We start from the raw sequence: 11,678 nt of genomic DNA, 5'->3' as shown, positions 1-11,678 counted from the left end.
TCTTTTCTCCAACACAGAGGAGGAAGGGCTGTGTAGATCCAACTCGCTCAAGAAATGTCTTGATGCTCAGGTTGCAGGTTTTTGCAGTCAGCAATTATTCTCGGCTTGTAGAATGTTAGCCATTTAGCAATAAACTTGCTTGAGATTTCATCTCCAAAAAGCATAGTAAAGTCTTGTTCAATCTATCACACAGAGAAATCATGTCAATAACAAACATTACAATTACATATACTGTACAATTAACATCAAAATTTCTATATTTCTTAACAAGCATGGTGTATCCAAAAATTGGGGAAAGTAATCAAGGATGAGTGAAGATTTGTCTGGATCATGTATCAAATTCTGCCTGTACTTGAATGCTGTCTTCATTTTATCCTTAATAACTGGTGCATCTGTTGAATGCTTCATCATGGATATAGCTTCTGTGCATTCATCACCTGACAGCTGCTCAGTTGTTGAGGATGTCTCACGCAAAGTCTTAGGACCATCTTGGTAAACAACCTTTGATGCCCCCTTCAAGTTATTTACAGAGTTGCGCTGAACAGTTTTCAATCTGTAGGCAATGTAACCCTGGCCACCGCGTGAATCATAGCACTGTTCCTGTCAAACAAACCTTTAGCATCAATAAGTCAGCATCAATGTATTAGGCCCAGGCGGCATCGCATGCACACAATTTTGCAGAATAACTTATTGTTTACAGAAGTTCTGTGCATGACCCACTAGACACAATGCACTACCCAAACTATAAAATATTTAAACTTATTTTGTGATACTTACAGCTACCAATAACAGCATTCTAAGCTTTACACATTTGACAAGGTTTACATTCCTTCCACAGAATTATGCAGATTTTTCTAGAAGAAAATGTGCAGACAATGGCAAAAAAAGTCTGCAGATTCCATCTGAGATAAATCATTTCAGTATAATAAATAATTTAATTGACTCATGCATTTGATATGCGCTGAAATAAAGAGAGTGTACAGTCTCAATGTACTGTACTTACATAACCACTCGGTGAACACTTATCCTTCAAATTGGGGAACAGAGTAATGATTCCAAGAGCATAGCTTACACGGATACTGACTGGCGGAATCCTCCTACAGCACAGCATGACAAAAATAAATAAATAAAAGACATTAACATTACATACAAAATGTAACGGGATAAATATATAAACTAGACTGATGATTATTTTATTGGTCACTTACCCATACTTCTCTACCATATCAGACACAGGGATGTTTACCAGCTTCTTTCGTGTCTTGTCAGACAGGCTCTTCGTTTGTTCGTACTCCTTCAATATATCAGAGCTTCCTGGTTTTGAGTGCAGCGCTGCATAAACTCGCTGTAAAAAAGTAAATAAATAAAGAGGTTGAATGCAAATAAACTAGTCTTTGATATACTAATGTTGGTAAGATTATTGATACAGTATCAAAAATTATATCGTTCAAGGACAAAACTTAAGCAAGAGAGGAAAAATAACTGACATCTTTTGACATTGCAGTCAGAAGGTTCTTCTAAAAATCGCTTTTTGCGTGCCTTTGAAGATTGTGGAATCACTGTGGAATCTGAACCTTCTGATTCCACTGATGAAAATGACGACTCAGGGCCTGAGGGCTCAGAGAAATCGGTCTCAGCTTGCGGAACATTATCTTAGAATCACATACAGCACACAAGACAATATGAACATTAAAAAGACAGATGCTATCATCATGTATTGTGAAGAAAGAATACAAACTAGATTATACATTTTGAACATGGCAGCAGGTCATGAGTTTCTTACCTGATTTATCACCATCCAAAATTCTGAAGGACACCTTTGATATTTTCAAAGAGTCTTTAAAAACCACATTAGCTCCATGCGGCAAGTTGAACTTTGCAGAAGCTTAGAGGTAGAAACAAATACAATTCGATTTCATGTTCAAACATACTGAAATGACAACATTTAAATCGCTTGGTATTATTTCCAAATGCAAGTAATACTTTTTTTATTTTTATTTTTTTATTTAACACAATATAATAAATTAAATAACTATTCAGATCAGTAGGCTAGAATTACAGTCAAATGTATTGAAAGATACAAAGATTTGTTAACATTACTATATACTAAAAAATTTAATAAAACCACTTTAGTGTGATCAGAATATTATTTGGGATTAAGGGCATTTATAATATACTAAATGTCTAATGCAAAAATTATAATACATATTATATGATATATTATGACTCATACTTTTAAATATGAATAAGAATCATTGATTTCCAAGTGAATAACACTTCAACAAAATGAAGGTAAAATTACTCTAAATGTGAAAAACTTGCCTTCTTTAATGAATTCACAGAAGTCAAAACAATCATCTTTCACTGGTATTCGGATCCATTTCGAGTTCCCTTTACATTCCACTTGAACCAGCATTTCTTCGGAATGAAACACTCTCACTATTAGGATAGTCACAGACAGTCTGTGCACTTTTTTTTAACCAAGCTAGTTGTTTTTCCAAGTGTTTGCCATAGTATATCAAACTGTCATCTAGATGACACCAATATAAAAAAAATAAAACACACAAACACCGCTAGGTTACATCTAACTCGTAAACCAACCAAGCAAGTTTCGCTAATAAGTGATTAAACTGAGTGACGTTTTTGTCCTGATAAAGTGTTGGTTTGGTGATATTTCTCATGTTTGCATCCAAAAAAAAAGCCAGGCCTGCAGCACCCCTCGAATTAGAACTTGGTTTTGTTAGCATTAGCCAGATAGCACACATACGTCTGCAAGATGTCTGTTAAAGATCTCTTGATCTGGAAAGCATCTGCTGTCTACAAACGTCTGACAGATGTCTTTAAGATGTCAGTTTTACGTACATTCTAAATCATAAACATCTTAAAGACATCTAATAGACATCTATTTGACATCTAAAAGGAAACGTCCTATACATATTGCAGATGAGTAAACAACCTAAAAAATACGTCTTGCAGATGTAAATGCAGACGTCAAATAGATGTCTCCAAGATGTATGTGTGCTATCAGGGTATGCAGCGCGTTTATACGTTCTTCCACAGACAATGCTTAGTAAAACGGCAACTTGCATGGTCAAATAAACACCTAAAACCGTGTTCGACGAGGGTAGATTTTAAGCCAGGAACTCACCTAGCGACTATCTTAGCTGAAACATTATGCTGGCCGCATCACATCTTTAAAACAACGTGTGACATGGCGCGCGCGACGCTTCTCGTCAATTTAGAGTCCGTCACGGCTTCATCCGCCTATTATATAAATTCTTTCAATAGTTTTTATCCCCTGAAAATATTCCTCCTGTCCTTGATATTTTATCCTTTTATATAACTATAAGCTTTTTTACAGTTACAAACATTGTAACTGCGTGTTTTGCTCATGCTGAATTAGGGTATGCAGCGCGTTTTCTGAGGTATCTGAATTACTGAGGTATCAAATGAGTACAACCTGGCCCCGATTTATCTTAACATCTAAAAATAACCATTTAATTTAGCTATACTGTGTGAGAATCTGATTTACCAGTTTTTTCTTCGCCTTCAAGTAAAAGAAAATGGTGGACACAGACTGGTGGCCTAGCGTTAAATGGAGGCGTGGATTATTTACTCCACTTTGGGTGAAATTTGAAAATACACTTAAATTTCACACTGACACTGTCTTACAAATAACAACAGCAGCGTTATTTTATCACCATGTAGTGTTAAAACAATGTTAACATTGTTAATTTTACACCGACCCTGAAAATTTTACACCATGGATTTTCCTGTGCATCCTCTTTGGTGGACAGTTGGTGTTTATTAAACCCTTGTGCTAAGTCTGCTTTCACTTTCTTTTTTGCTACTCATAAATCCTATTCGCGAATTGACTATATTTTCATTTCTACATCTTCATCTTCAGCTGTTCGTGATGCCGATATCTGTTCCTTTGATCCCTCGGCCATCTCGTGCCACTAGAAGGCGATTTAATCCTAAATTGTTGAAATGGATGAAAAATTTTGCAGTCAATTCAGAAATAAATTTGCTGAGTTTATTGAAATTAACCAAGGTTCAGTGGATGATCCTCAAACACTTTGGAATGCAGTTAAAGGATTTATAAGGAATAACTCAATTTCATATGCTTCTTTCCTTCAGAAAACCCGACACAAAAAGATAGTTGAACTGGAATCACAGCTCCAGAATCTGACTAGAGATAATCAGTGTTGTTTCTCAGACAATACACTCAGTAAAATCATGGTGTTAGGTCCGAACTCAATTCATTACTGAGATCCAGGACAGAATTCCTGATCCAAAGATCCAGGCAGAATGACTATTTTCAAGGGAGTAGACCAAGCTACCTTTTAGCCCTAAGATTACGCAACAATGAAAAGTTTGATAATATTTCAGCTGTGAAATCCCAATCTGGGCTCATTATGGCAGACCCAAAAGACATTGATATCGCCTTTCACTCTTTTTACTCTAACCTCTATACTTATTCTGCTGATGGTGACCCTGACTCTTTTGTATCTTTTCTGTCCAACCTTGATTTACCTAGGGTGTCAGATTCAGATTCGGAATACCTGGCTGAACCGATCTCGCTTTAGGAGCTGGGGTCAGCAATTCGATCTATGAACAAGGGGAAATTCCCAGGCATAGATGGCATTCCAATCGAATTGTATACTACTTTTTGGTCGGATTTAGGTCCCCTCATGTTATATATGATACATTTTTACTCAAGGCTCATTTCACCCATCTATTAATATAGCTGTTATTTCTCTCTTATTAAAAAAAAATAAAGATCTGACTTCCTGTTCTAGTTACCAACCACTTTCTTTGATGTTAAATTATATGCTAAAGTACTATCTCGTCCTCTAGAGAAATTTATGAATAGGCTAGTTCATCATGACCAAACAGGATTCATTAAATCTCGCTCAGCTTCGGATAACTTACGCTGGTTATATCATATTATTAATTCAAATAATAGTTTGTCCTCCCCTTGCGCATTATTATCTCTAGATGCGATGAAAGCTTTCGACCAGCTAGAATGGAACTATTTATGGGCGGTTCTACAGCATCTGGGTCTGGGATCGAGTTTCATAAATATGATAAAAGTTCTGTATGCCAATCCAGCAGCCTCTGTTCTCACAGGTGCTGTTCACTCTAACCCATTCTTTATACATCGAGGTACTCGTCAGGGTTGCCCACTTTCTCCTCTGTTATTTACCCTATCCTTGGAACCCTTAGCTCAAGCGGTCTGACAATCTGAAACTATTTCTCCCATACAGAATACTCATCATAATATTTCTTTGTTTGCTGGTGATATCTTATTGTTTTTGGAGAAGCCGTCACATTCTATTCCTCATGTGCTGAATTTATTTGACCATTTTGGATCTCTCTCTGGGTTTAAAATGAATTGAAGCAAGTCATGTTTACTTCCCCTCAATTCTAAAATTGATTCCATGTCCCTTTCTATATCTATTCCATTGGTTCAAAACTTTAAGTACTTGGGGATAGATGTTTTTCCTTCCCTGCAGGAAATCGTCTCAAAAAACTATAATGGTATTCTAGCCAAAGTATCCTCAGATTTGGAAAATTGCTTTCGTCTTCCTACTTTTTTTCAGGCTCGTATATCGGTGATTAAAATGAATGTTCTCCCACGTATCAATTTCTTTTCTTCCATGATTCCTCTCGCTCCACCGGTTAGCTGCTGGAACAAACGAGATGCATGTGTTTCACGGTATATATGGGATGGGAAACATCCTCGTATTAAACTGTCTACCTTACAACGATGTAGATTACATGGAGGTCTTTCTTTCCCTAATTTTAGACTGTATGCTCAAGCCTTTTCCCTCCGCCCTTTAGCAGTTTGGTTTGATCCTGACTCTTCTGTGTCTTGGAGAGCAATTGAGGAATCTATTGTTTATTCGTATAAATTGAAGCATCTTGTTTTTTCGGGAGTTCTGCAGTGTAAATCTTGGTTTGGTCCCATTGTACCCCACCTCCTCTCCACATGGAGGGATGTTGAAAGATGTTCACAACTAGTTACAAAATGGCATAGGCATTCGCCTATTTTCCACAATAATAACCTTTTGTCAGGCAGTACTCCATCCGCAATGGACTCATAATAAAGTAAACACTCTGGGAGATATCTATGATGATAGTGGTTTAAAATCCATCCAGAACCTTAAAACTCAATATAATCTGCCAGGCACCTCCTTTTTTTATGTATTTGCCTTGGAACTCTCAACTGCCTGTTCACCCTTTGCGCAAACTAATCCTTCCTTCTGAGGAATCTCCCTCCTCTGCTTCAGTCATCTGTTTCTTTCTTCTTGAGCATTCATACAAACCTTTATCAATTACAACTATTTTGGCTAAGGATCTTAATGAGGATGTGCATGTTTTATTTTCCGATCAGTTATGGGGTATGTTTAAATTGTCTTCTAAAAACCCTAATCACCAAATGATTCATTGGAAATTGCTGCATAGGGTTTACTTGACTCCATTGAAACATTTTTATATGAATCTGTCGTCTTCTCCTAAATGTAATCTCTGTTCCCAAGGAGTTTTAAGCACGTTTTTGCATATTTTTTGGGAGTGCCCTCTCTCTCACCTTTTTGGACTCAGCTCTCACAGGACCTATCATATTTGTTGGGTACTGAGTTATGTTTGACTTTGTGCCATTTTTTCATGAATGACTTTTGGGACTTCACCTTGTCCGTCCAACAAATATCTTTACCGTTAGCTGCTCTCACAGCAGCAAAAAAATTGCTGATCAACCGTTGGAATCCTCCTCACACAATGGACAGATGAACCTGGACTGTGTATTTGCTGGATATTATCTCGATGGAGCTCTCTACTTCTCGTATACATGGATCTAATGTGAAAACTGTTAATTCATGGCATTCAGCTTTTAATGTTGTGTCTTCTTTTCTAAAATCTTTGTAAAAATTATTTTATTGTTATTTGTTTATCTATTAATATTAATTAATATGTGTTTATAATTATTATTTATGTTATTTTATTTATTTATATATTTTTTTAAGTCTACCAAGAGGTGGGATGGATTGGAGTGGGTTTTAAATTTGTACAGCTGATTTTTGTTTTGTACTACTGTTCCACAAAATAAAACTCAATAAACAGTTGTTAACAAAATAACTTTTAAACGGTAGTAGTGTATATTAAAATGAACATAAATCTCTACATTCAGTGAAAATACTAAAAATAATTGTGATTTAGTTAATTTAGGCTACAATATGTTTGGGTCTTTTTAACTGTTGTGTAACAGGATAATGATATTTGCATAGTCACAGATCTGGAATGCTTTTTACCTGTACCAGGGCCATCGTCAGGGCAACACTGTCCCCTGATGGACCCACAACATTGTCCCCTGATGGACCTTCTCAATGGGGCCAGTAAAGGGGGTTTTCACCTGTGCACAAATAACCAGTTGTATTCAATATAACATAAAATAATGAACCCCTTTTCATGTTTATTTTATCCAAATTAATACAAAAAGTTGTACTGACTGAAATGATGTGCAGCAACTCAAGTAGAAAAGTAATACATCTATCTACACTTGACTGAGCGTATTTTTCACTAAATTCATTGAAGATAGGAAAGGTTTTAAAGATATAGGCTATATAGCCTGTGTAGTAGCCTGTGTCATTTTATAAACATTACCCAGAATATAAGAAATCTTTTGGAGTCATCCAGATTATTAAGGGAAAACAGGCTATTTTCATTGAGCAAAAAGTCGTTATTCAATGGAATCGTTTGCATAATATTGCCATAAAAATATATTCACATGAATGTAAGCTATTTAAATGATAAAATCATAATCACAATCTAATAAAGAATGAAATAATAAACTGATGAAATAGATTACACAGATAACTTACATTCTGATCAAAGTTTATATGAAAGTACTGTTAAACAACCCTTATAAAGGGGTCCAAAAAGGACAGAAAGTTTTACATACGAAGAAATGAAACCAACAAATCAGTAAGTGCATGACAGCTATAGCAGTCCTGCGTAAATGACATACATACGAATGTTTGCTTGCTTCGTTTCTTTTTTTCAGTCAGATGACAGTACCAGGAGCTCTTTCCAGTGCTTTATGGGATGTGAGTTTACAGGGGTGGAGACACTGGGGAAAGAGCTCTTCATGTTTTTTGGCTTCAGAGCTTCAGAGGTTTGTTGAAAAAAAAATTCAAATTAACCAAATAAGGGTAGATTGATGCATGCAATTTTGCTTTCTATTTTAAATGATAATTTTATGTAGTGATTTGTTTGACGTTGTGGACCAAATATAAGTTTCTTACCTCAGGAAGGCAGATTGAAATTTTCTGGCTTGCTTCCCAGAGCCCTGTTTAGATTTGAAAAGCACCGAATTCATGAAATTATGTTTTGATTTATGGTTACATTAAGTTGCTGACTGTAATGACTATTTTTGGACATCTTAAAGGGCAGTACAGGAAAGAAGTCAATTTAATGTTAAATTGATGTAATTAAGATTCGTAAGTTGCAAATGTAAAATATTTGCACATCATTTACAAATGTGAATTTCAGAACATAAATATATAAAAAAAAATTCAGCTATGTTGTGCTTTAAAATATTTAATAGGCCAGATATTGTTCATTGTGAGTGCTGGAGAATGGTTTCCTCTCTAACAAGCCAGCATGACTAGTCTGTGTGATTGATAAAGTGGCAAATGTTATGCAAATGACAATCCAGCACAGATATCCTTATCCAGTAATCACAATGACTGAAAAGGTTTTAGAAATTCATTGGTATAAAAAAGTAGTGAAATCCTTTCAACTGTACTTTAAATGTGATTTAGATTGCACTTCGGCATGAATGGTTCCTTGAGGATAAACCCCCTGGGGAAGGACCTGGGAAAGGAAAACCCCAAGTTTTGGTTATTCAACTTACCGATGATGCTGTCTGTTTCTTTGACACAACTGTAGAAATCAGGTAACACTACTTCTAATAGCTCGGATTATAGTTATATTTAACTTCCATTTAATTCCTAAGTATTCTAGGATAAGCGTTAAATTTAATCCTGGATTAGAAAGCATCTTCATCGCAAGTCCTTCGGGTCAAGCACTTTATCCTAATGTACATCAGAGAGGTCAGCTCATCATGTGCAGGCCTTAAGTAGACAACTTCCCTGTTGCAGAAACGTTCGCTATGCCTGATTAAATTCCAGACGATCATAACTCAGCGTGATCCAGACAGCCTGACTTTATTCATTTATACACTGAGCCTTCAAAGATTCTGACTCCTCAGGGAATAATAATTCTGTTTGCATCCCCTAGACTCTCAGAGGACTGTGTGCAGAGAGTAAGAGCCATGGAGGCTCTCGATATCTGTTCGCCCAAGTTTAGTTTCTCTCAGGCGGTGGAGGCTGTAAAGAGAGAGAGTGAGAGAATGCTCTGTGATGTTCTGTTGGATCAGGCTGTCTTACCTTTTAGGAAACATAATTAAAAACGAAGCGCTCTTCGACAGTGGCCTTAACCCGGCTGTGAAGGTACAATTTGCTTTGTGCAGTACCAACACAAAAAAGTCTATCTCTGTCGCATAATACAGTTGAATGGATGTTTTACACCTTGTTTAAAATAGTTTTCTGCACTTTTAAAGGTCAGGCAGTTGACAAGTGAACAAGTTCACCATCTTGTGAAGTTGACAAGAGATTTCACACTTTATTTCACATTTTATTCTCTGCATTTTTCGAGACAATAAATTTGTGATTTTATTTTTTTGTCAGATCTGCATTCAGTTTTTACTTTTCAAAACAGTGTAGAAAGAATGGATCCCCACTTTACAAGCATTAAAAGGTCTATAAACGTCCAAACTGTGGCCAGTGCAGTGGAGCTGTCACCGTCTGTCGACTGGGAGACAACGGTAGGATGACATGCTACTGTCAGCGCTGTCAAACTGGTGATCCAAGTGAACATTAGATGAGCTGCACCTCCTCTCATAGCTACTAATTCATACACACATTTGCACACAAGAATCCAATCTATTTGCTAACTTTTCAATTTGACAGTAAACTCCCAACTCGTAATAGTCTGATTGGAAGGGCTTATCAAGTATACCGAGCAGCATTGATCATGTGGCTAAACAAAAGGAGGAAGAGTGGGCATGTTGCCTTTGTATTTTAATCAATCGATCAGTTAACAAGTATTGTGACGCTTGTATGAGCCCTAGACCGGAGGGTAAGTTTCAGACATGTATTAGTACAGAAATTAACATTTCTGAGTTCATATCTAACTTGCTCTCTTTTCTCAGTACCTAAAGAGCCCACAAAGCTGGCACATTCACCTTTGAGTCGAGACCTGATTCGCTACCCCTACAACAGTTTTAGCAAACCCCTGCAGGAAATAAAGATGAATTGTAAGACGGCATTTGGGACCACCACTCTAATCCTAACCAGCCTCAGTGCAAAACCTGACTCTCATTCAAGTCCTGCCATTAACCAGGCACACACACTAGAGACAATGAGGGGTCTGAGCACGCACAGCAACTGGCAGTGGAAGAGTCCCAGTAATGGCGTGAGTGGGATGCAATTCAAAGGCAATAAGCCCCATAAGAGAGAATCTCAAGCAGACCACAGTCAGCCTAACAAGAGAATGAAAACCACGAATGGACTGTCTGGAGGAAGCATGCAGCACATCGGATCCTCAAGATGAGCGTGTGCAGTTTCACCTGTGACAAGATGTATTAGTGAAATACTGATATTTCTGTTCATTAATATATATTCTATAGCCAAATAATACCAGCAAGTATGATTTATAGCAAGGTCATCCCAAACCTAACTTAATTTATTCTGCAGAACACCCAATACATTTTATGGGGAAAATCTTTTTGTGTGTTTTTTGTGCATACGATAAGTCAATAGGCTTCACTGCTGTTTTGTATGAACAAAAATATTCTTTAGAATATCTTCTATTGTGATCAGCAAAAAACTTATTGAAAGTAAATTATGGTGTTTTTTAGTGAATGATCATTTTGAATGAAGTTTGATGGCAAAATGTAAAAAATACAGCTGATTTTGAATAACAGAATCATATCTCACCACAACTAAGCAGGGGCACACAGAGCAATGGCACATCCCCACCCACAACCCCCTGCTGCAAAAGTCATCACCGACCGTGCATCCTGAGGGTGGTCACTAAGGAAGGCGATAACAAAGGCAGGCAGTTCTACACCTGCTCCCTGCCACGAGAGACTCAATGTAACTTCTTCGAGGTAAGAAAGCATTAACTTAAATTTGAAACCAATGTAAAATTAAAACAATTTCAATGTTTTAAATCAATTAGAAATAAATTGAAAGTTTGATACTTAAACCAGAATTGGTGGTTTGTATTCATATCAACTCTGATTCTTTCAACAGTGGGCAGACCTCCATTTTCCCATGTGTCATCATGGCAAACGGACTCTTATGAAGACTGTGCTGAAACCGAATAATGGCCGCAACTTCTACACATGCCCAGTTAAAATGGGCAAGCAATGTAATTTCTTCCAGTGGGCTGAGAACGGCCCTGGCATCTCAAATCTGCCTGGCTGCTGAATCCATGAGTTGGACATGACAACCTTTAAATTCTTTTGAAGCAATGCTTGCTTTTTAATGTTGAGATGATGAAAACGTGTGTGCTTCTTTAAGGTAAAAGTAAATATATATATTTTGAAA

General features: G+C 36.8%; 1 pseudogene across 1 annotated transcript; it reads left to right on the top strand.

Annotated features, from left to right (window-relative positions):
- The first annotated feature begins 7,388 nt into the window (after window positions 1-7,388).
- Window positions 7,389-11,558, top strand: LOC306883611 (endonuclease 8-like 3; annotated as a pseudogene). The gene is made up of 10 exons: window positions 7,389-7,397; window positions 8,066-8,175; window positions 8,826-8,959; window positions 9,304-9,515; window positions 9,626-9,690; window positions 9,765-9,941; window positions 10,035-10,203; window positions 10,277-10,681; window positions 11,087-11,236; window positions 11,382-11,558. The product of its transcript is annotated as an endonuclease 8-like 3 (transcript).
- The last annotated feature ends 120 nt before the right edge of the window (window positions 11,559-11,678 follow it).

Source organism: Barbus barbus, assembly GCF_936440315.1.
Source record: "Barbus barbus genome assembly, chromosome: 17".
In the NCBI taxonomy this organism is placed as follows: Eukaryota; Metazoa; Chordata; class Actinopteri; order Cypriniformes; family Cyprinidae; genus Barbus; species Barbus barbus.
This window is presented reverse-complemented; position numbering and strand designations above follow the sequence as displayed.